This window comes from Saccopteryx leptura, chromosome 5, assembly GCF_036850995.1.
Source record: "Saccopteryx leptura isolate mSacLep1 chromosome 5, mSacLep1_pri_phased_curated, whole genome shotgun sequence".
In the NCBI taxonomy this organism is placed as follows: Eukaryota; Metazoa; Chordata; class Mammalia; order Chiroptera; family Emballonuridae; genus Saccopteryx; species Saccopteryx leptura.
In genome coordinates, this window is record NC_089507.1 from 185,123,595 (window position 1) to 185,145,903 (window position 22,309).

Here is a 22,309-nt window from a genome sequence, read left to right on the forward strand (position 1 = left end):
GGGCCGACGCTCTACCACTGAGCCAACTGGCGTGGGCCTGATTTTCAATTTTTAATCAACCTTAAATTCCAGGGATTTTTCCACTAGATCATGATATATTATCATTATTATATCTTTCTGGATTTCATATGCTAAAATTATGTGGACACTTTGTATATCTATGTCCTAATACATATTGGTATGTAATTTTCTTTTCTTATAATATTTTTGACATCAGGCTTGCAAAAAATTAATAGTGCTGTTTATTACACATCATGTAAATTATAAAACTAAATCATATATTTCTTGATATAGGAAAGATAAATGTAATTCATAAATAAACCAATTACAAAGAAAATGGGAATTCACCTATACTTCCAATGTTATTTATATAAAACCATGGAACATTAAGCTCAGCTGTTTTGAAAAATCCTCCTTTTAAGTTTTTCACAACATTTTTTCCATTACCAAGAATTTTGCATTTTTAATATACTTTATGGAAACAGCTCCATGGCAATATATTATAAAGCGAATTTTTTCCTTTTGCAGCATGTAGATAATTTGAAAATCCCACTCATTGATATGAATTTGTGTCATTCTCTTTATAAATGTAAAAGAGGTTAATGCCAACCAGGCTTTAGTTAAATATAACTGAATACATTAGAATCTTGTAATGTTCCAAGCAGTGATGATAAACTACTGTTTCTGAAACAGCATGTTTCTCTCAGTGAAATAATAAGATCAAAGTGGTTAGGAAAAATATATAATCTTTAGCAATTTCCAAAGTGTTTTGCGAGTAGAACATAACAAAAGTAAGCTCACATTAAGATTCTGTCAGGATGCTGCCCTGGCCAGTTGGCTCAGTAGTAGAGCACTGGTTAGGTGTGGATGTCCCAGGTTTGATTCCCGGTCAGGACACACAGGAAAAGGGCCCATCTGCTTCTTCCACCCCCTTCTCTTTTTCTTTCTCTCTCTCCTCCCATGGCCATAGCTCATTCAATCAAGTTGGTCCCGGGTGCTGAGGATGGCACCATGGCCTTGCCTCAGGTGCTTAAATGGCTAGGTTGCCCAGCAATAGAGCAGTGCCCTTTATGGGTAGAGCATCACCCCCTTGTGGGCTTGCCGGTGGATCCCAGTCAGGGCTCATATGGGAGTCTGTCTCTGCCTCCCCTCTTCTTGCTGGAAAAAAAAAAAAAGGATTCTGTGAGGAAGCACACTATGGCTTGATAAAAACAGGCTGCCAAGAAATACTAAAAGGAATCATAAAAAACTGTAAATTCAGAAAACTTCATAGCAAACATTGGGTTCTCTGGGAAGTAGACCTTGAGACCAAGATGAGCATGCAGGATGTTAATTAAGAAGTATCTTTGGAATCCAACCTATGAAAAGGGAGAAGAATGAAGCATGTTTGGACAGAGGGAGAAGGTGAACTGTGACATTTGAAATGTCTAAGTATTTCCACTTAGATTTTAAAAGCGAAGTATATACTTCAGAAAACAATTCCTAATCCCCTGGCCAAATGAATAGTATATGTTTTAAGGAAGTCATAAATATTATCCAAAAATTTTAAAATTTGCACAACTTTTGCAAAGTTTCTATATTCATAGATCTTGATAATAAAATTCAGACAAAACTTGGTCCTTTAAAATAAATTCTCCTTTAAGAAGAGTGCTCTCTCCTAAAGTGTTTATAGTTTATTTTTTAAAAATGACAAATTTACCCCAATTTGTTCTTATTTTAAAGGAATGTCTCCATTTAGCCCCAAAGATCCCCAGAAGCTACTCATTAACAAGCCCTGCTGATGTATTAATTATGGGCCGCAGGAACTATTTCACTGCAGGCCAACACAGCAGTAGAACCAGATCACATTAATGAAGGTTCCTATATGAAATGTAAATATTTCCCTGGTTTAAGGGAAAAGAAAAGTCAAACATTTTTCCTACTATTCTTGCCCCTTATATCATTTAATTGATTTTCTCTTCTCCTAATTAGCAACATCCCAAAAATATGTAAGAAAAGGTAAGTCTTTTTTTTTAATTAAATGAGAGGTGAGGAGGCAAAGAGACAGACTCTGCATGCGCCCCAACTGGGATCCACCCAGTAAGCCCACTAGGGGGATATGCTCTGTCCATCTGGGGCTGCTGCTCTGTGGTTCGGCAATGGAACTAGTTTAAAGTACCTGAGGCGAGTCCATGAAGCCATCCTCAGCACCTGGGGTCAACTTACTAGAACCATTTAGCCATAGATGCAGGAGGGAAAGAGATAGAGAGAGAGAAAGGGAGAAAGGGGGAAAGGGGTGGAGTGGAGAATTAGATGGTCATTTCTCCTGTGTGCCCTGACCAGGAATCAAACCTGGGACTTCCACATGCTGGGCCAATGCTCTACTACTGAGCCAGCTGGCCAGGGCCAGAAAAGGTAAGTCTTCATAGTCTTGGACGACCCAGTCTAACTGAGTGCACACAGTAAGATTCTTCTGGACACAATAAAATCATCTTTCTTGGTTTGTCAGATGTTGTGTTCTGAATGCATTGTGTCCCTCCAAAATTCAAATGCTGTAGCCCTAATCCCCAGTGCCTGAGAAGGTGACTGTATTTGGAGAAGGGGTCTTTGAAGGGGTAATTACATTAAAACAGGGCCATTAGGATAATCCTACTCTAATATGACACGTGTCATTAGAGAAAGGGGTGATTAGGACATGTGGAGACACCAGGGACGGCACGCAGAGAAAAGGCTATGTGAGGACACAGAAGGCAGCCATTGACAAGGGGCCTCAGGAAAAACCAAACCTGAGAACACCTTGATCTTGGACTTGTAGCCTCCAGAACTGTAAGAAAATAAACTTTGTTGTTTAAGCCACCCCATCTTTGGTATTTTGTTGTGGCAGTCTGTAATATTGTGACTTATGAGAAATATTTACATATTTGGTCATTGGAATATACTTGGTCTTTGTCCACTGTTCCTGGTTTATAGCTCCCAAACCCTTGAAATTTCCTGAATGATAAGGTAAATAACAGAACCTTTTGTCATAATTTTTTATCTCTTGTCCTCAGTTCCTGAAATCACTTCAGAGTCATAAAGGTGAAATAGGTATCGCTATTCATAACAAATCCCTTTCCACCATGGAGTTTATGTTAATGAGGTAACTTTTGGAAAGCATCTAAAGATGTGGGACGGTCGCCAGGGGAACCAACTGTGAACAGCTTGCTGGAACTTTAGTCCCACCCCCTGATTTCCTGGGAAACGAGTGAGGCTGGAGGTTAAATCGATCACTTATGGTCAATGATTTGATTAACCATACCTATGTAATGCAGCCTTCATAAAATCCCAAAGGGACAGGATTCTGAGAGCTTCCAGGTTGATAAACACAGGGAGATTGGAGAGACTGGCCCACGCCAAGACAGCATGGAAGCCCCATGCCCTTTTCCCATAACTTACTCTATGCATCTCTTCCATCTGTCTGTTCTGAGTTATATCCATTTAAAGTAAACCAGTGATCTAGTAGGTAAAATGTTCTCTGAGTTCCATGAGCCACACTCTAGCAAATAATCGAACCCAAGAGAGGGCCATTAGAACTTTCACTCTATATAGCTTGTTGGTCAGAAGCACAGGTGACAACCTGGGCTTATGACTGGTATCTGAAGTGGGAGGAATGGGAATGGAAGGGTTGTGAGTCTTATAGTACTGAGCCCTTACCCTGTGGAATCTGATGCTATCTCTGGATAGATCATGACAGAATTGAGTTAAATTGTAACTGGTGTTGAAGAATTACTTGGTAATGTAGGGAATTCCTTTCCTCACCCCAAACATGCACATTGTAATTGGTCCCAGAACCATTAGAGACCTAGCAAACTAATACAGAATATACTGTACATTTATTTACTTCAGACTTACACAATCCTGACATCCTGAGGTGGAGAAAAGGGCACATCAAATCAGCATCTAAAATTTAGCTTAAGAAAATATGATAATGAAATAGGATGCTGAATATTTCAGAAGTTCTGCATTGGTTTCTAGAAGCAATGTTAATTCAATCCATGCAAATCCAATCCATTCCAGTCCAACCCAACCCAATCAAAAGGACTTTTCCTTTGAGCTGACCCAAGACGTTCAAAGACAAAATGTTATCTGCACTATTTTCCTGCTAGTTAAAAAAAAAAAAAACAGATGCATTAAAATTTGGGGGACATAAAATATATTTGGTTAAAATAGGGCTCATAGGTTAAGCATCAAATACTTTTTTGGCAAAGTCGGCCAATCAGTGGTGACTATGCTTCAAGAACTGAAATACATACCGTATTCTCTGCATCTGTTCACAAGACAAACTAATTTCTCTATGGTGCCAGGCTACAGACATAGCCTCATTCTCCTGCCTGATGACAAGTTTGTCAAAAACACTAGTTTGATACCAGGCCTGAATTAAACTACAATTTGGAAGATTCCATAAAGTCTCTATCCCCAAAATACCAATGTATCCCTTGTATCCTGGAAGGTTTTGTGGGGCCTGTGGATGTTGACCCTGCAGGGGAGGGCATATGATTGACTCAGGAATCTAAGTTAAGAAAGGCAAGGTGACAAACTGAAAAATTAACAGATCAAAGCGTTATATAGTTGTACAGAATTTCTGCACAGTATACTGTCCACCTCTTTAATGTCTTCTATTCAAATATATACTACTTCTAGGAGCAAAGAATTTTCCAAAAGAAAATTCTGTGGTTTTGGTTCCTGTAGTTTCAATGACCCACAGTCAACCATGCTGGGAAGACAAAATTCATAATAGTTCACTTCATGGGTGGAAGCCACAGTCTGACAGAATGAGTAACAGCTCACTACCTCAAGTCTCCCTGCTGCAGCAGGGTAAGACAGTGCTGCCAAGCAAGTGTCTTCTCAAGTCTCACAAATCAGACACACCTGATTCTTAAATTGCATCAGTTCTGTCAGAATGCAAGGCAGTCTACTCAGTGCCTACACATATGGCTCAGTATATCTACAGATAGAACAACATCTTGGTTCTCTAACAGAGTGGCCTGTTTTATACCTGAGGGATAATGTTTGAATGCCCAAAATTCTGACAGTAAGTTTACTTATTGGGTCTCAGTTTTCATAAGGAAAAATCAAGATCACTACAATTTGTGTATTTATGTTTTATTCTTTTTTTGTTTTGGATCTTTATTTACTCCCAACCAGTTCCTGTCATAAGTGGTCACACGTAGTACTGAAGAAAGATAAAAATTCCAATTTCACTCAGACTCCGGGAACTACTGGAAGAAGAATTAAAAGTTCTCTGAACTTCTAATTGATGAACATATTGTATCTCCCCGGAGATCACCTGTGCCAGCTATCAAAATAGAATTTTTAGATGATAAGTGTCTACTTCCAAGCTCATGCTATTTGAAGAACCACAGTTAAACAAAGGCAAAGCCAACAAATAAAATAAATAAATAACTCATCCAAAAAGATGAGATCTCTCACTGTCTTCCTCCTGGAACACAACCCAGCTTGAGAAATTTTTTGACAGGATCCTCAAGTTTCCCTAAATGGCTTCTTATTGGGCATTTGACATCGGACACTTTATAAATTACTCAGAAGTAATGGAGCCTGTCATTTATTACTCTCCTATAATCCTAGGAGAGCACAGTGGATCCATTTGGGTTTCTCCCTTTTGTTTTATATTGTTCCTATCACCATTGGCATCATCATCACCATCATATTTAACATTTATTAAGTAGTTTATGATACGTACCAGGAACTGGAAATCATATAAACCACAGACATACATGTTAGGTCATTTTCTCCTCAGAACTACTCTATAAGCACATAAAGACCTAAGGAACTAGACTAGGGTCACACTAAAAGACCCCTAATGTTTTTATTTCAAAGCTCAACCTCTTAAGCACTGTATTAGTTTCTTAGAACTGCTATAAAAAAAATGCCACGAACTACATGACTTACAAGAAAACACATTTATCCTCTCACAGTTCTGAAGACCAGAACTCCAAAATCAGTTTCACTGGGCAGTAACCAAGGTGTCAGCAGGAACCCCCCCCCCCTGCAGCTTCCGGTGGCTGCCAGCTCCCTTTTCCATTGCCATGTCACTCTGATCTTCCAGGCCAGCATCTTCAAATCTCTCTTGGCTCTATCTTCACATCGCCTTCTCCTCTCTGTGTACTCAAATCTCAAGATCCTTAACTTAATTACATCTGCCATCTAAGGTGGTATTCATAAACTCCAAGGATTAGGAGGTGAATATCTTTAGTAGGAGGTTGTTCTTTACCTACCGCAGCCACCAAACTCTACTGCTTCTCCAACTTATTTGTTAATGCGTTCTTGGTATGGTGGTGAATCAGAGATAGTCCAGAAAGATACCACAGGGAATACTACACGCTCTCCTTTGACACAAGTCAGCAATGCAAAAGACATAAGCCAAAGATTAGAACCAATAAAGTAAAACAACATTACATATAAACTTATAATGGAAGTCACCAAAGCCTAGCTGATTATGTCCAGAACAGTATTTCAGCCCCAGTCTCCTTGCTCCCTGTCCAATATTTCCACAGACCCACAAGCAAACAGATTTGGACTGATGTACCATTTCCACAACAGGACAGACTTTCTCATGCCTTAGGCTTTGTTCTCACAATTTCTTGTCTCTCTCTGCCTACTGAATTACTACTCTCTTCAATGCTTTACCATGATACCTATAAAGTCTTTCCTGGTATCCACATCCACAATAATGAGTCCTTCACTGGCATTTGGTTTCTCTTTTTCCAGTGCTACTTGTCCTTAGTCCTGTATCATACAGTTGTTTGTATACATATATATCTGTGTCCAGAGAGTAGTATAAACACCTTTAGGACAAAGAATGTCCATCATCCTGATGTCTGGCAGAGAATCAGGCACAAATTCTAACACAATATGCAATTAAAAGAAAGAAGAAAAGGAGGGGAAAGAGAGGAAAATGAGGAGGAAAGGGAAAGAAAGTGAAAAAATGGGAAAGGCAAATATTAAAGCCTTTCTTTTATGAAAACAGAAGGAGATATAGTTCTTTCCAGACAAATATGTGAGAGCCCTAAAAAGAGAAAGTTTTCAAAATGTCTTAAAAAGAGTACCAGAGAGCAAGCCCATGGGCCTTTCTCAGCATGCTCTAGGCCCTAAATGTTAGGAAAATAATTGCCAGAGAAAGGTGTGCAGACCTCTCTACCAGAACCTCCGTATCAGATGCTTACTAATTAAAGATCCCACCTATTCCTCTTATACCTACTGAACATGAATCCTCACATGCTGGAGACTAGGAATCATCGTTTAAATCCAGAATTTCAGTGATTCTGATGCCTGCTCAAGTTTAACACAACCATTACTCTTGTAGGAGAAACAGAAAAAGTCAAACAATGCCCTACATATTTTTTTTTCTTTTGACTTGATTCCCAAGGACTGATACTAGACTCGATAACCATTTTCCTTTTATTTTTTTCCATTTTCCTTGAAAGATAAAAATAAAGTCCAGTTTCTTAAATGACAAGATTGCAAGTCTGCAATGTGTTCCAGGGGAAAATGGCAAAAGATTCAGAGAGGGCATTTGGGAAAGGTGCCAGAATAATTCAACACAGCCCCTCTGGATTATGAAGACATTACTTTAATCAGCCTGGTCATAAGAATGATAGCCACTATTTGCCTGACACAACCAATAAATGACAGCATTATGCCAGTTTGTGCTTTCCTGTCATCTCAATTATTTTTCACTGACTTAAATTCTTGAAGGCACTTCAGGGCTTGAGAAATTATAAAGAATTCCCTGGTGTCCTTCCTGGACTTATATCATAGATCTTATTGATCTTGCACTCCATTCCTCATCCTCAAATTCCTTCTTAGAAATGATTTGTTACCAGCCTTCCTCAATCTTCTTATAAAATATCACAGTTCATGCCAGGGTGCAGCTAATCTCCTCTAACACTTCATCCCATCACCCTCTCGGAGCTACAGATGCTGAGAAAAGATGACATTTTAGGAGGAGGCTCCTGTCTTCAGGTTTCGGACAATCATTTTTACTGTGTTCTTTTGTTTAGTCATTTTTACAGACACATTTGTTTTTCAAGGATCGATACTCAATTTCACTTTTTATGCACTGTAAACCAAGTCTTTAAAAAGTGAAGAAAATGTGTTTCTGGTTTTGAAGTTACTTTAAACCACAGCCAAGTCCTAAGCCAAACTCAATTATCAAGGCCCATCCTTCCGAAGTCTAAACAAGAGTCAGAGTATGAGCTGTGAGAAGCAGGTTGCATTTCTTTCTTACTGTTAAAGAATGCTGCTTTAATAGATGTTTTATAAGTAAAATAATGAGCTATAAAACAGTCTAACTAGAGAATTTGTAAGTATTCAGAAGATATAAAGTTGTGAGCTTGAAGAATTAATTTCTTGCCCTGTCCAGATAGCTCGGTTGGTTAGAGCATCATCCCAATACCCAAGGTTGTGGGTTAGAGCCCCATTCAGGGAACATATAAAAATAGAGTGTTTCTCTCTCTCTCCTCCCTTCCTCTCTCTCTAAGATCAATAAGTAAAATTTTTAAAAGTAATATTTTGCTCATTAGTTCTTGCTATGGATACTCTAAAATATATTCAAGACCATTAATTTTTCTATATGTAAAGACAAAATTATATTCACAGGTCATTTAATATATTTTAGTACTTATTTCACCAATGAATTAAAATGAACAATTTGTCTATTTAATTTAGAAATTTTCTTACAGGAATAAATAAACCCTGGTTCACTGTAATGATATACCCTCAAATGCTAATACCATTTACTCATCTTAGGGAAGACCTGAACACCACAAATGGAATAGTAAGAGAATCTGGTTTCATGCATTTAAAATAACGTATTTTTAAATGGCCTCACAAAGCTTACACAGGTGTCTTCAACCCCATTATAATGGACATGTTTCTGACTTCATTTCCACCTGGAAACCCACGGGATGGAAATTATAACTGTGTGATAAATTAAGTTGCCAAACGAAATGGATTAACAAACAGTAAAATTGCCTGATAAACTGTCAGTTCCATTTTGGATTGAATTCATCCTCTTTTTCCACCTGTTCATTAAGTTCCAAGTTCATAGCAACTCCAGGGACAGACTGCATATTAAAAGCTGTTTATGTGGGGAGGTGTAGCAAGCCTATTCAATATTCCTATTCTTATACATTCACTTAAGCATACACTCTCTGGTATTTACTCTGTTCACAATCCCAGTGTAGAAAAATATACCTCTACCCTGAAGTTTAGTTTTGGACACAACAGGGATATGACATGTCATAAAATTAAAACTTAGCAAAGCAAACCAGACTGTACCTCAAACTCAAAAGAAGCAGGGGGCCCTGGCCGGTTGGCTCAGTGGTAGAGCGTCGTCCTGGCGTGTGGGAATCCCGGGTTCGATTCCTGGCCAGGACACACAGGAGAAGCGCCCATCTGCTTCTCCACCCCTCCCCCTCTCCTTTATCTCTATCTCTCTCTTCCCCCTCCTGCAGCCAAGGCTCCATTGGAGCAAAAGTTGGCCTGGGCGCTGGGGACGGCTCCATGGCCTCTGCCTCAGCGCTAGAATAGCTCTGGTTGCAACAGAGCAATGTCCCAGATGGGCAGAGCATCGCCCCCTGGTGGGCATGCCGGGTGGATCCTGGTCGGGTGCATGCGGGAGTCTGTCTGACTGCCTCCGCATTTCCAACTTCAGAAAAATACAAAACAAACAAACAAACAAACAAAAAGAAGAAGAAGAAGAAGAAGCAGGGGAAATTTCATGCTGTAAATTTGTTTCTTCACACAGTTACAAAAATGAATAGTAGTTGAAAAAGCTGTTACCTTTGCACTGGTAGTATGTCAAAATAAAATATTTCTGTCCCTATTCTAAAGTAAACATTAGCTGCTTCTATAACTAGAAAGAAAACCAGCTAAGAATGTTGAAAATAATTCTCAACCTTTATTTCTTGTCATAATGGCCAAAATCTTTCTTTATACAACACCAAGTTTAATAAACCACTGGTGGATCAAAAAGCACCAAATCAGAGCTATAAATAAGAATATTGTTCTTACAAGTATCAAGCATTGACTCTTTCGTTTTTAAGCATATAGAATTTATAAAGGATCATTCATCAGACACAAAGTTAATATAAACCAGTAAGTCCTCTAAAACTGCTAAATTTTAATAGATTTATATTTCATAAAAATGCAAGAATGTCTACTTTCTATTAATAAGCTATATTTCTTCACTATTATATATTTATGGAGACTAATTTTATATGAATTAATGATTGGGATTCAGAGGTCAATGTCACTTTTGCCTTTCATACAAACATAAACCAAGGCTTTAACTGAATAAAAATTAAGTAAACTAATAGTCAAATAACTACAATCATATTCAGCCAATAGAATAAAATAAATATCCTCCAGATGTTTTTCATCCCACAGGAAGCAGATCCCCAGAAGTCACAAATAAAGAGGAAAAATAATTTTTAGAAATTAACTTGACCTATAAATATATACACAACAAATAAAATATATATCCCCTTTAGTTGAAATTAGAAGTATATATATAGCATAATTCTTCAGATTGTACCTGAAATTCTTCAGATTTACTGTATAATTTTTTAATTATTCAAAGTAAAAGAGCATTGATAATTCAAATAAGGTACACATAAGGTAAACAGCCCATAGACCTCATGAAATGTCATTTAGCATTATTCAAAGCTCAGCTTTTAATCAGATTTACTATAATCGACTTCTGACAAGTCACATAATTATAAGAATTAAACTATTGCAGACAGTATTTGTATTTATTGTTAACTACCAGCAGGATTAAAACTGCTTCCTCATTTCCCTAATCCTAATACAAGCACAACTGTTTTACCTTCCCAGGGGACTGGTTCACTCCTCTACAGCCTCATTCCTGTTGGCTCAGTCCACAGGGAAAGTGGCACTGAGAGGACTTAGTCCAACTTCTGAAGCTGGGGATGCTTTCAGTAAATGTCAAGAGTCTCTGTGCAAGGCAGGGGTGCTCTGGCTTATATAATACTTATGGAACTCCATCCATTCTAGTCACAGGAGTGGGCTTTCCTGCCTAAGTTAACTCTTCAATGTTTGAGAGCAACTAGGCTTGGTGGCCTCCAAGAACCAAAGCCATAGTTACAAGATGTCCCCAAGTGACAAGTGCTATGCTACATGCTAGGTGCTACTCTGAAAATGAAATAAACAGTTCATCTGTCAAGGAACTTTAGTGCCCACATTTGTCCTCACCATCTTCAATTTCAGAAACAGAAGCAGTGGCATTGAACTTGAGCTATGGAGTTTCTCTGTTGAGAAACATTAAGCGCTAATTCTCCTCAGGCCTCCAACCAACTCAACATCTCCTAAATGGCTCCTAGCTACCACCACCAAGTTGCTTATATGTCATAAGTTTCAATAAAATATTGTAGGTAAAATCCTGCTTTTTATTCCAGAAGGTAATACCAAGAGCTATGTTACCTATCTTCAAAGAAATGGAAATTTAAGCAACAATGAAGAATAATTCAAAGACAAAGATTAAAAATAAAATTCATCAAACTTAATATTGATGAAGTTTGGAAGAATTCATACTCTTATAACTTGAGACCTATAAATTAATTTAAAACTTCCATAGAGCTATTTGGATACATCCATAAAAATTTTAAAAATTTCATACTTCCATAATTTCACTTCAAGAAATTTACTTAAGGGAATAATTAAAGATTTTTGCTAAGATATATCTGCTAGAATGTTTGTCTCAGCCTGTTAAAAATAGTAAAAAATAGGCCCTGGCCGGTTGGCTCAGCGGTAGAGTGTCGGCCTGGCGTGCGGGGGACCCAGGTTCGATTCCCGGCCAGGGCACATAGGAGAAGCGCCCATTTGCTTCTCCACCCCCCCCCTTCCTCTCTGTCTCTCTCTTCCCCTCCTGCAGCCAAGGCTCCATTGGAGCAAAGATGGCCCAGGCGCTGGGGATGGCTCCTTGGCCTCTGCCCCAGGCGCTAGAGTGGCTCTGGTCGCGGCAGAGCGACGCCCTGGAGGGGCAGAGCATCGCCCCCTGGTGGGCAGAGCATCGCCCCTGGTGGGCGTGCCGGGTGGATCCCGGTCGGGCGCATGTGGGAGTCTGTCTGATTGTCTCTCCCCTTTTCCAGCTTCAGAAAAATACAAAAAAAAAAAAAAAAAAGTAAAAAATAAATTTAAAAAACTCTGAAACAGCCTGACCAGAAAGTGGCACAGTGGATGGAGAGTCGGACTGGATGCGGAGGACCCAGGTTCGAGACCCTGAGGTCGCCAGTTTGAGCGTGGGCTCATCTGATTTCAGCAAAGCTCACCAGCTTGGACCAAAGGTCGCTGGATTGAGCAAGGGGTTACTCAGTCTGCTGTAGCCCCATGGTCAAGGCACATGTGAGAAGGCAATCAATGAACAACTATGGTGTTGCAACGAAAAACTAATGATTGATGCTCCTCATCTCTCTCAATTCCTGTCTGTCTGTCCCTATCTGTCCCTCTCTCTGACTCTCTCTGTCTCTGTAAAAAAAAAAAAAAAAAAAAAAAAAAAAAAAAAAACACAAAAAAAACAAAAGAAAGAAAGAAAATTTAAAAAAACAACCCTGAAATAATCTAAATTTCCAACAATGAAGGAACAGTTAAATAAACTAACATTTGTGTGTATGACTAAATATGATACAGCTATTAAAAATGACATATATAAAGGATTGTAATATTTAAGAACAAAAGGGTAAGCAGTATCTCATGAAAATCAAAATGTGTGTGGAAGTACTGCCATTTATCCTGCTGAAAGAAAACCGTGTTCATTTTTGATTTTGCCTTAATGCAGGTAAAATCATGACAGACTAACATGGACAATTGGGGAAAAAAATCAAAATGTACCTATAAATGAATCTAAAGCATAAAAACTGAACTTAATGAGTTGTATGTTTGAGAAAATTATGAATGTTTTGTTGTTCTTTATATTTTCTTTTTTTATTTTTTGATTGATTTAAATTAATTGTGTTTACATAGATTCAAGTACCCCATGGAATACATCACCCCCACCCCGTGTTCCCTCAACATCCTCCCTGTCCCCCTCCCCACAAATGCCCTCCACCCTTCACTCCAGGATTTGCTTTTCTGCTTTCTATAATGCTTGTTATGTGTATATAATTTCACCAATCTCTTTCCCTTCTCTGATCTCAACCTCTCATCCCCTTTCCCTCTGTCCACTTTTCCTCCTGTCCCTTTGATTTCACCTCTGTCTCTATTCCATTCCTCAGTTCACATTGTTCACTGGGTTCCTCAAATGAGTGAGGTCATATGATATTTTTCTTTCTCTGCCTGACTTATTTCACTTAACATAATAGGTTCCAGATCCATCCATGTTGTCGTAAAAGGTAAGATTTCCTTCTTTTTCATAGCCCCATAGTGTTCCATTATATATATATATATATACCACAGCTTTTTAATCCACTCATCCAATGACAAACACTTGGGCTGTCTCCCAGAATTTGGCTATTGTAAACAATACTGCTATAAACATGGGGGTGCATTTCTTCTTTCGAATCAGTGATGTGGTGTTCTTAGGATAAATTCCTAAAAGCAGGGTGGCTGAGTCAAAAAGCCGTTCCATTTTATTTTTTAAGGAATCACCATACTGTTTTCCACAGGAGGATTCCCTTTTCTCCACATCCTCGCCAGCAGTTGTTATGTGTTGTTTTGTTAATGAGCACCATTCTGAATGGTGTGAGGTGATATCTCATTGTGGTTTTATTTTACATTTCTCTAATGATTAGTGGTGTTGAACATTTTTTCATCTGCATGTTGGCCATCTGTATGTCCTCTTTGAAGAAGTAAAGAATTGTCTATTCATTTCTTTTGCCCATTTTTTGATTGAATTGTTTATCTTCCTGGTGTTGAGTTATAAATTTTGGTATTAACCCCTTACCAGGCCTATTGGCGAATATATTCTTTCATTGTGTAGTTTGTCTTTTTATTCTGTTCTTATTGTCTTTAGCTGTGCAAAAGCTTTTCAGTTTGATATAGTCCCATTTGTTCATCCTGTCTTTTATTTCACTTGCCTGTGGAGATAAATCAGCAAATATATTGCTGCAAGAGATGTTGGAGAACTTACTGCCTGTTTTCTTCTAAGATGCTTACGGTTTCACAACTTACATTTAAGTCTTTTATCCATTTTGAGTTTATTTTTGTGAATGGTGAAAGTTGATGGATTAGTTTCATTTTTTTTTTTTTTTTTTTTTTGCAGGTAGCTGTCCAATTTTCCCAACACCATGTGTTAAAGATACTCTCTTTACTCCATTGTATGCTCTTACCTCCTTTGTCTAATATCAATTGTCCATAAAGGTGTGGGTTTATTTCTGAGTTCTCTGTTCTGTTCTACTGATCTATATGCCTGTTCTTATACCATTACCAAGCTGTTTTGAGTACAATGACCTTGTAGCATAACTTGATATCAGGAAGTGTGATACCACCCCCTTTATTCTTCTTTTTCAAGATTGCTGAGGCTATTTGTGCTCTTTTTTTGTTCCATATAAATTTTTGGAAAATTTTGTTCTATATCTTTGAAGTATGCCATTGGTATTTTAATAGGGGTTGCACTGAATTTATACATTGCTTTGGGTAATATAGACATTTTAATAATGTTTATTCTTCCTATGCATGAACACGGTATATGCTTCCACTTGTTTGTATCTTCCTTGATTTCTTTTATCAATGTTTTTTAATTTTCTGAGTACAGGTCTTTAACCTCCTTGGTTAAATTTACTCCTAGGTACTTTATTTTTCTGTTTTTGTTGTTGCAATAGTGAAGGGGATTGTTTTCTTAATTTCTCTTTCAGACAGTTCATTGTTGGTGTATAAAAATGTCTTTGATTTCTGAATATTAATTTTATATCCTGCCACGTTGCTAAATTCATTTATCAGGTCCAGTAGTTTTTGAATGAAACTTTAGGGTTTTCTATGTACAGTATCATATCATCAGCAAATAATGATAGTTTTACTTCTTCTTTTCTAATTTGGATGCCTTTTATTTCTTCTTGTCTGATTGCTGTGGCTAGGACTTCCAGAACTATGTTGAATAAAAGTGGTGAAAGGGGGCAACCCTGCCTTGTTCCTGATCTTAAGGAGACTGCTTTTAATTTTTGCCCATTGAGTATGATGTTGGCTGTGGATTTGTCATAGATGGCCTTTATCATGTTGAGGTATGTTCTCTGTATTCCTACTTTGCTGAGAGTTTTGATCATAAATGGGTGCTGGGGATTTTATCAAATGCTTTCTCTGCATCTATTGATATTATCATGTGATATTTCTCCTTCCTTTTGGTTATATGATGAATTATATTGATTGATTTGTGAATACTGTACCAGCTTTGCCTCCCCAGAATAAATCGCACTTCTTCATGATGTATGATTTTTTTAATCTATTGCTGGATCCAGTTTACTAATATTTTATTGAGGATCTTAGCATCTAAATTCATCAGGGATATTGGCCTATAGTTTTCTTTCTCTGTATTGTCTTTGCCTGGTTTTGGAATCAGAATTATGCTTGCCTCATAAAAGGAGCTTGGAAATTTTCCCTCCTCTTGAATTTTTTGAAATACCTTGAGAAGAATAGGAGTTAATTCTTCTTTGAATATTTGGTAGAATTTGCCTGTGAAGCCATCTGGCCCAGGGCTTTTGTTTGTTGGAAGTTTTTTGATAACTGTTTCAATCTCATTTGTTGTAATTGGTCTGTTTAGGTTTTCTGATTCTTCCATATTGATTTTTGAAAGATTATATATTTCAAAGAATTTGTCCATTTCACCTAGGTGGTCTAATTTTTTGGCATACAGTTCCTCATAGTATTTTCTTATAATCCTTTTTATTTCTGCTGTGTCAGTTGTTACTTCTCCTCTCTCATTTCTAATTTTATTTATTTGAGTCCTCTCTCTTTTTTTCTAGGTGAGTCTGGTTAAAGGTTTATCAATCTTGTTCACCTTTTCAAAGAACAAGCTCCTAGTTTCACTGATCCTCTGTATAGTTATTTTAGCCTCTGTGTCATTTATTTCCTCTCTGATCTTTATTATTTCCTTCCTTCTACTTCTTCTGGGCTTTATTTGCTGTTCTTTTTCTAGTTCTTTTAGATTCAGGGTTAAATTGTTTATTTGAGCTTTTTCTAGCATATTAAAGTATGCCTGTAATGCTATGAACATACTTCTCAGGACTTCTTCTGCTGTGTCCCATAAATTTTGAGTTGTTGTATGTTCATTTTCATTTGTTTAAAAGAAAATTATGATTTCTTCCTTGATCTCTTTGTTAACCCATTCATTATTTAATAACATGCTATTTAGTTTCCAAGTGTTTGAGTGTTTTTCAGTTTTTGTATTGTGGTTGATTTCTAGTTTCATGCCATTTTGATCAGAGAAGATACTTGATATGATTTCAATCTTCTTAAGCTTATTGAGACTCGTTTTGTGTCCTAACATGTGGTCTATCCTAGAGAATATACCATGAGCCATTGAAAAGAATGTATACTCTGCTGCTTGAGGGTGAAAGGTTCTAAAGATATGTATTAAATCCAGTTGATCTAGTGTGTCCTTTAAGACTGCTGTTTCTTTGTTAGTTTTCTTTCTTGAGGATCTATCCAGTGATATTACTGGGGTATTGAAATACCCTGCTATTATAGTATCACCTTCTATGTCCATCAAAATCTGTTTTATATATAATATTTAGGTCCTCCTATATTAAATGCATAGATATTTGTATGGCTATATGTTCCTGTTGGATTGCTCCTTTTTCAATTATGTAGTGACCTTCTTTATCCTTTACTATATAGCCTTTGTTTTAAAGTCTATTTTGTCAGATATCAGTATTGCTACTCCAGCATTTTTTTCATTTCCATTAGCATGAAATATTTTTTTCCATCTCTTTACTTTCAGTCCATGTGTATCTTTTGTTTTGAGGTGGGTCTCTTGTAGACAGTATGTGTACAGGTTCTGTTTTCTTATCCATGCAGCTACTGTATGTTTTTTAATTGGAGCACTTAATCCATTTACATTTAAGGTTATTATTGATATGTAGTTATTGCCATTTTATTCTTTAAATCTACATTCCTCTTTATCTAAATATTTTTTCCCTTTGTTCTGTTTACAACAGGCCCCTTAACATTTCTTGCAGCATTGGTTTGGTTGTAATGAATTCCTTGAGTTTTTTTGTTTTGTCTGGAAAGCTTTTTATTTCTCCTTCAGTTTTAAATGATAGCCTTGCTAGATAAAGAAGTCTTGGTTGCAGGTTCTTGTTCTGCATTACTTAGACTATTTCTTGCCATTCCCTTCTTGCCTCAAGTGTTTCTGTTGAGAAGTCAGATGTCATCCTTATGGAGGTGATTGACTGCTTTTCTCTTGCAGATTTTATTATTCTTTCTTTATCTCTTAGCTTTGGTATTTTAATTATGTTGTGTCTTGGTGTAGGTCTCTTTGGGTTCCACTTTAATGGGATTCTCTTTGCTCCTTAAACTTGTGTGACTTTTTCCTGCATCAATTTAGGAAAATTTTCAGCTATGATTTCTTCAGTCACATTCTATATCCCTTGTTCTTTCTCTTCTCCTTCAGAGATCCCTATTATACAGATGTTATTTCTCTTCATTTTGTCACAGAGCTCTCTTAGAGTTTCCTCAGACTTTTTGATCCTCTTTTCACTTTGCTGTTCTGCTTCAGTGCTTTCACTTATCTTGTCCTCTAACCCAGTGGTCCCCAACCTTTTTTGGGCCATGGACCGGTGTAATGTCAGAAAATATTTTCACGGACCGGCCTTTAGGGTAGGACAGATAAATGTATCACATGACCGAGACAAGTGTCAAGAGTGAGTCTTAGATGGTTGTAATGGAGGGAATCTGGTCATTTTTTAAAAATAAAACATTGTTTAGACTTAAATATAAATAAAACGGAAATAATGTAAGGTATTTATTCTTTCTCTGCAGACCGGTACCAAATGGCCCACTGACCGGTACCGGTCCACAGCCCAGGGGTTGGTGACCACTGCTTTAAATCGTTGATTCCATCCTCTGCTTCATCCAGCCTGTTTTTAATTCCTTCTAGTGTAGTCTTCATTTCTGATATTGTGTTTGTCATTTGTCTGACTCTTTTTTATGATTTCAATGTCCTTTTTGATGCAAGCTATCTCTTTAGGTGCTCACTTTGTCCATCTATTGTTGCTCTAAGATCCCTGTGCTTCGTAACAATCATTATTCTAAACTCTGCATCCAGTATTTGTTTATTTCCATTTCATTCAGTTCTTTTCTGGGGATTTCTCTTGTTGATTCATTTGAATTGCACTTCTCTGTCTTCCCATTTTGTCTCTATATAGACTAGATACCTCTATAACTATGATTGTTAGGTCCTGAGCTGATGCTCTCAGTATCTGGCCATTGGATGTACCAGCCCTGGACCTCCCTGGTCAGAACCTACTGAAGACCAGTGGAAATCACTGCTTTTGACTGGCCCTTAGGAACCTTCTTGGAGCTACAGGTGATCCAGAATTTGTTGCTGCCTCTGCTGGGCCCTGATACCATTGTAAATATCAGCTGCATTCCACCTGACCAGGCAGTGGTGCAGTGGATAGAGCATCGGACTGAGATGTGGAGGACCCAGGTTCAAGACCCCGAGGTCACCAGATTGAGTGTGGGCTCATCTGGTTTGAGCAAAGCTCACCAGCTTGGACCCAAGGTCACTAGCTCGAGCAAGGGGTTACTTGGTCTGCTGAAGGCCCACGGTCAAGGCACATATGAGAAAGCAATCAATGAACAACTAAGGTGTTGCAACAAAAAACTGATGATTGATGCTTCTCATCTCTCTCCATTCCTATCTGTCTGTCCCTATCTATCCCTCTCTCTGACTCTCTCTCTCTGTCTCTGTAAAAAAAGAAAAAATATATATCATATCAGCTGTACTCCTAGGCTGGCTTTTATCTACTCTTGGCCAGTGTGTGTGGCCTCTCTATTCCTGAAGTGAGATCTTTCTGCTGGCCACCCTCTGCCTCCACCTCCACAGGCACTCGGGCATCAGCACAGGCTCACAGACTGCAGCTTGGGCTGCTCCACGGGCACGGGGGACTCTTTGCCTAACTGGGCTCTGCCCCCCATGGGCAGGTGGAGTTTGCCTCTCCAAGCTCTGCCCCCATGGGTGCGCAGAACACCTCTCCAGGCTCCACCCTTTGCCATCACCACACGGACCGCCTGGCTCCACCCTCTGTGAGCACTCTGGATGCCTCACCCCATTGGGGTCTGCCTTGATCAGACCAGGGGTCTTCTCGCCCCACAGGGTTCTGCCCTCACTGGCACTCTGCAGGCCCCTCTGGGATCTACCCCCCACCATCCCTGCACAGGCTGCCTCGCTGGGCTCCACCCCAACTGCTGTGTTTGGCCATCCTGCCCCTCAGAGTTCTCAGCAGGTTGGGGGAGCCATATAGCCCAGACCTCAGCTCTTAAATCCTGTGTCCCTGATTTGTCCCCTGCTTCTAAGTGTCTTTCTGCATTGACTGGAACAGGAGAGCCTCTGGTGGGTGGGGTAATTGCTTCCCTTTGCTGGCTTGGAACTCCCAGGAAAAATGTGCACTTAGGTTTGGGGAGTGATCAGAATAGGAGTCAGGATGTCTGTATCCCACAGTCTCTCCCTGTGCCCTGAGACTACACTCTTGCAACTCCAATCCTCTCAGTGCTCCCCACTCCAGGAGCCCCAGGTAAGTGGCTGTGAATGATGTTTTCTGCACAGTCTCTTTAAGATGGAGCCTGTGTCTGAGAGTTCTGTCTCCCTCTTGCAAACAGCAACCTGGCTCTTCTTTCAGCTAACTACTATCCATATGCCTCCTCTAGTCTCTGGGGCTTCAGGCTGGGGCTCCAGTTCTAGGGCTGGAAGTCCACACCTCTCCAGGAAACCTCTCTCCCCCACTGCCAAGAGAGACTCTTCAGGCCACCGCTCACTCCTGGGAGTGGGGCAACCCTTTCCACATCTCCACATTTCCTACCAGCTCAGTGTGGTTCCTTCGGTGATGCTTGGTTATAGATTCCTCTTAGTTTAGTCCACAGTTGGTTTTTCAAGATGACTGTTCCTAAGTTAAGTTGTAATCCACTTTGGTTCCTAATGTGGGAGTTGTAACGTCTGCCTACTCCATTGCCATTTTCCCTCCTATATTTCCTTTCTAAAAATATTGAAGTGTATATACCTTTTGTAAGAAGACCCCTCAAAAATCTCAAAATATTTTTCAAATCCAGGTGACCAGTATGTATGACAAACAAAATATAAATTTCCCTAAGTGCCTTGAAGAATTCTCAAAGAGAGAAAAAAATCTCTGAATACATGGAACAAATACCATAGGAGCTGCTACCACTTTCCCCATACATTTTTTTTTTAGTTTTAGTCTTTCAAAGTCCAGTGAGGACTGTAGAGATATTCCCTTAAAAGTAGTTCAGCAGAGGTCCAAAATAGAAGGTGAAAACTCGGGTTAATTTCTTGACAGTTATCCATCTCCTTGAGCATATTTATTTCTTGAAAATTATTTTCTAATTCCCTGAATTTTTTAATGTTTAGTTTGATTTCACAGATTCCTTTAGAAATATTTATAGATCAGAAAAACACAGTGATAGGTCAAAAGAGCAGAAATATTTTGAAAAATATGTTGGAATGTAGAGCTAAATAGAAAATTTTAAAAATGATTATCTAACACATCAGCAAGCCTCTTTTTCATTTATACTTCACTCATATGTCACAAAAACCCTGTCTTCTGTCTGTTTTCACACTAGATAAAGGGAAGACACCAAAATCCTTAACAGCTGGGAGTTCACACTTTAAGCTCTAGCAGTGTTAAGAATTCAGCTCAAAAAATTGTTCTTCCCTATCCTACACCCACACCTATCTCCTCAAACATATCTCACAGGTTGGCCAAATGACAGCTATCCACAGTGGTGATATAAAACTTTCAGCAGGTTCCACTATAACAGAGGAAGGAAAGTGAAGGAACAGAATCAAAAACAGTAATATTTTTTCCTTTAGATTGGTTTAACTTGAAGGGATGCTGGGCTGGATCTGCAGAGAGAGAAGTAGGAGGTGATTTCTGCACTATGAACTAACACTTCCAGAAACTTCAACAGTATCATCCCATAAATAACTTGTAGCTAGCTAATAATTGTTTATTACCTGGCTATCTCAAATTAAGAAGTCTGAAATTTCAGTGTTTATAATGAATACTTAGTTTTAATATTGCCTTACTCAACAGACTTTTAGGTCCAACTGAGTCCTCTAGAAGCAATGAAAAGAACTGATTAAAAGATAGAGGAATGATTTCAAAGAGAAAAGGCAACTAATAAATAAATAACTAGATAAATAAATAAATGCATGAATTTAAGGTCTCAACTATATTAAGAAAAAAATTCCAGATGACATCAGGGTAATGATAGCATGAGAGATACCCTTGCGCTCTCCTCTTGAAATTTCAACAAATTGAACTGCTATAATTCAGCAAAAGAACTCCAGCTGGGCTTGCCTGAAAAGATCCACACATGGAATTCACTAAAAGTGGGAAGAGTTGAGAAGGAAGGAGGAAGATAAGATGCACTCATGGGCTCCAGAGTGTAAAGAGGTCCAGAGTATCTGGGTTTTGTCCACTGGGGCTCCGGAAAGGAGGGAAGCCTGGAATAACTGGGTCTTCTTCTGCTGAGAGGATCTGAGAGATTGAGGGGCATTAGGGAAGATACTAAACCCAAGCAGCAGCAGCACAAGGTGTCACAGACAGCATTCCTGCAGTCTGCTGGTCTGTGAGCAGCCTGCATTCAGTGCAGAGACAGAGAAAAAGTATGGACCCCCAGACTCCCAGAATCTGCCTTCCTCACCTCACAGGGTACAGAAAATGGCAGAGACATATCCCACAGCTAGTTATGCAGGACTACTCTGTCCCCTAAAGAACAGAAATGCTCTGTGTCTGGTCCCCTGGTCTGTTGAGACATAGCGAGGAGTGACTGGAGGCCTGAGATCACCATTACTAAAGTCGTATAGCTGTAAAGCCTTCCCAACATGGCCCACCCATCATGTTGACTACAGCCCCGCCTACATCACTGCAACAGCAACATCTCAGCGGCAGTCAGCCCAAGAGTTTAGCAGAGCTAAAACTTGTAATCCCCCACCACCTACTGAAGGAAAGAAACAGAAAAACCTCTCAGAAATGATCTTTCTTTCTTTTCATTTTTTTCTTTTGAATTCTATACTTCTTTGATCTCTGTTTCTTTAGTTTTTGTGGGTATTTTGTTTTTGATTATTGATTTTTTGTTTTTG

General features: G+C 38.7%; 1 protein-coding gene and 1 non-coding gene across 5 annotated transcripts in view; one reads left to right on the forward strand and one right to left on the reverse strand.

Annotated features, from left to right (window-relative positions):
- MACROD2 (mono-ADP ribosylhydrolase 2) overlaps positions 1–22,309 on the reverse strand; it is a 2,059,933-nt gene that overhangs the window by 1,940,052 nt on the left and 97,572 nt on the right. The window lies entirely within an intron of this gene.
- On the forward strand, positions 12,738–12,866 carry LOC136407349 (small nucleolar RNA SNORA69). Its single transcript, XR_010751894.1, has one exon. It is a non-coding gene; the product is annotated as a small nucleolar RNA SNORA69 (small nucleolar RNA).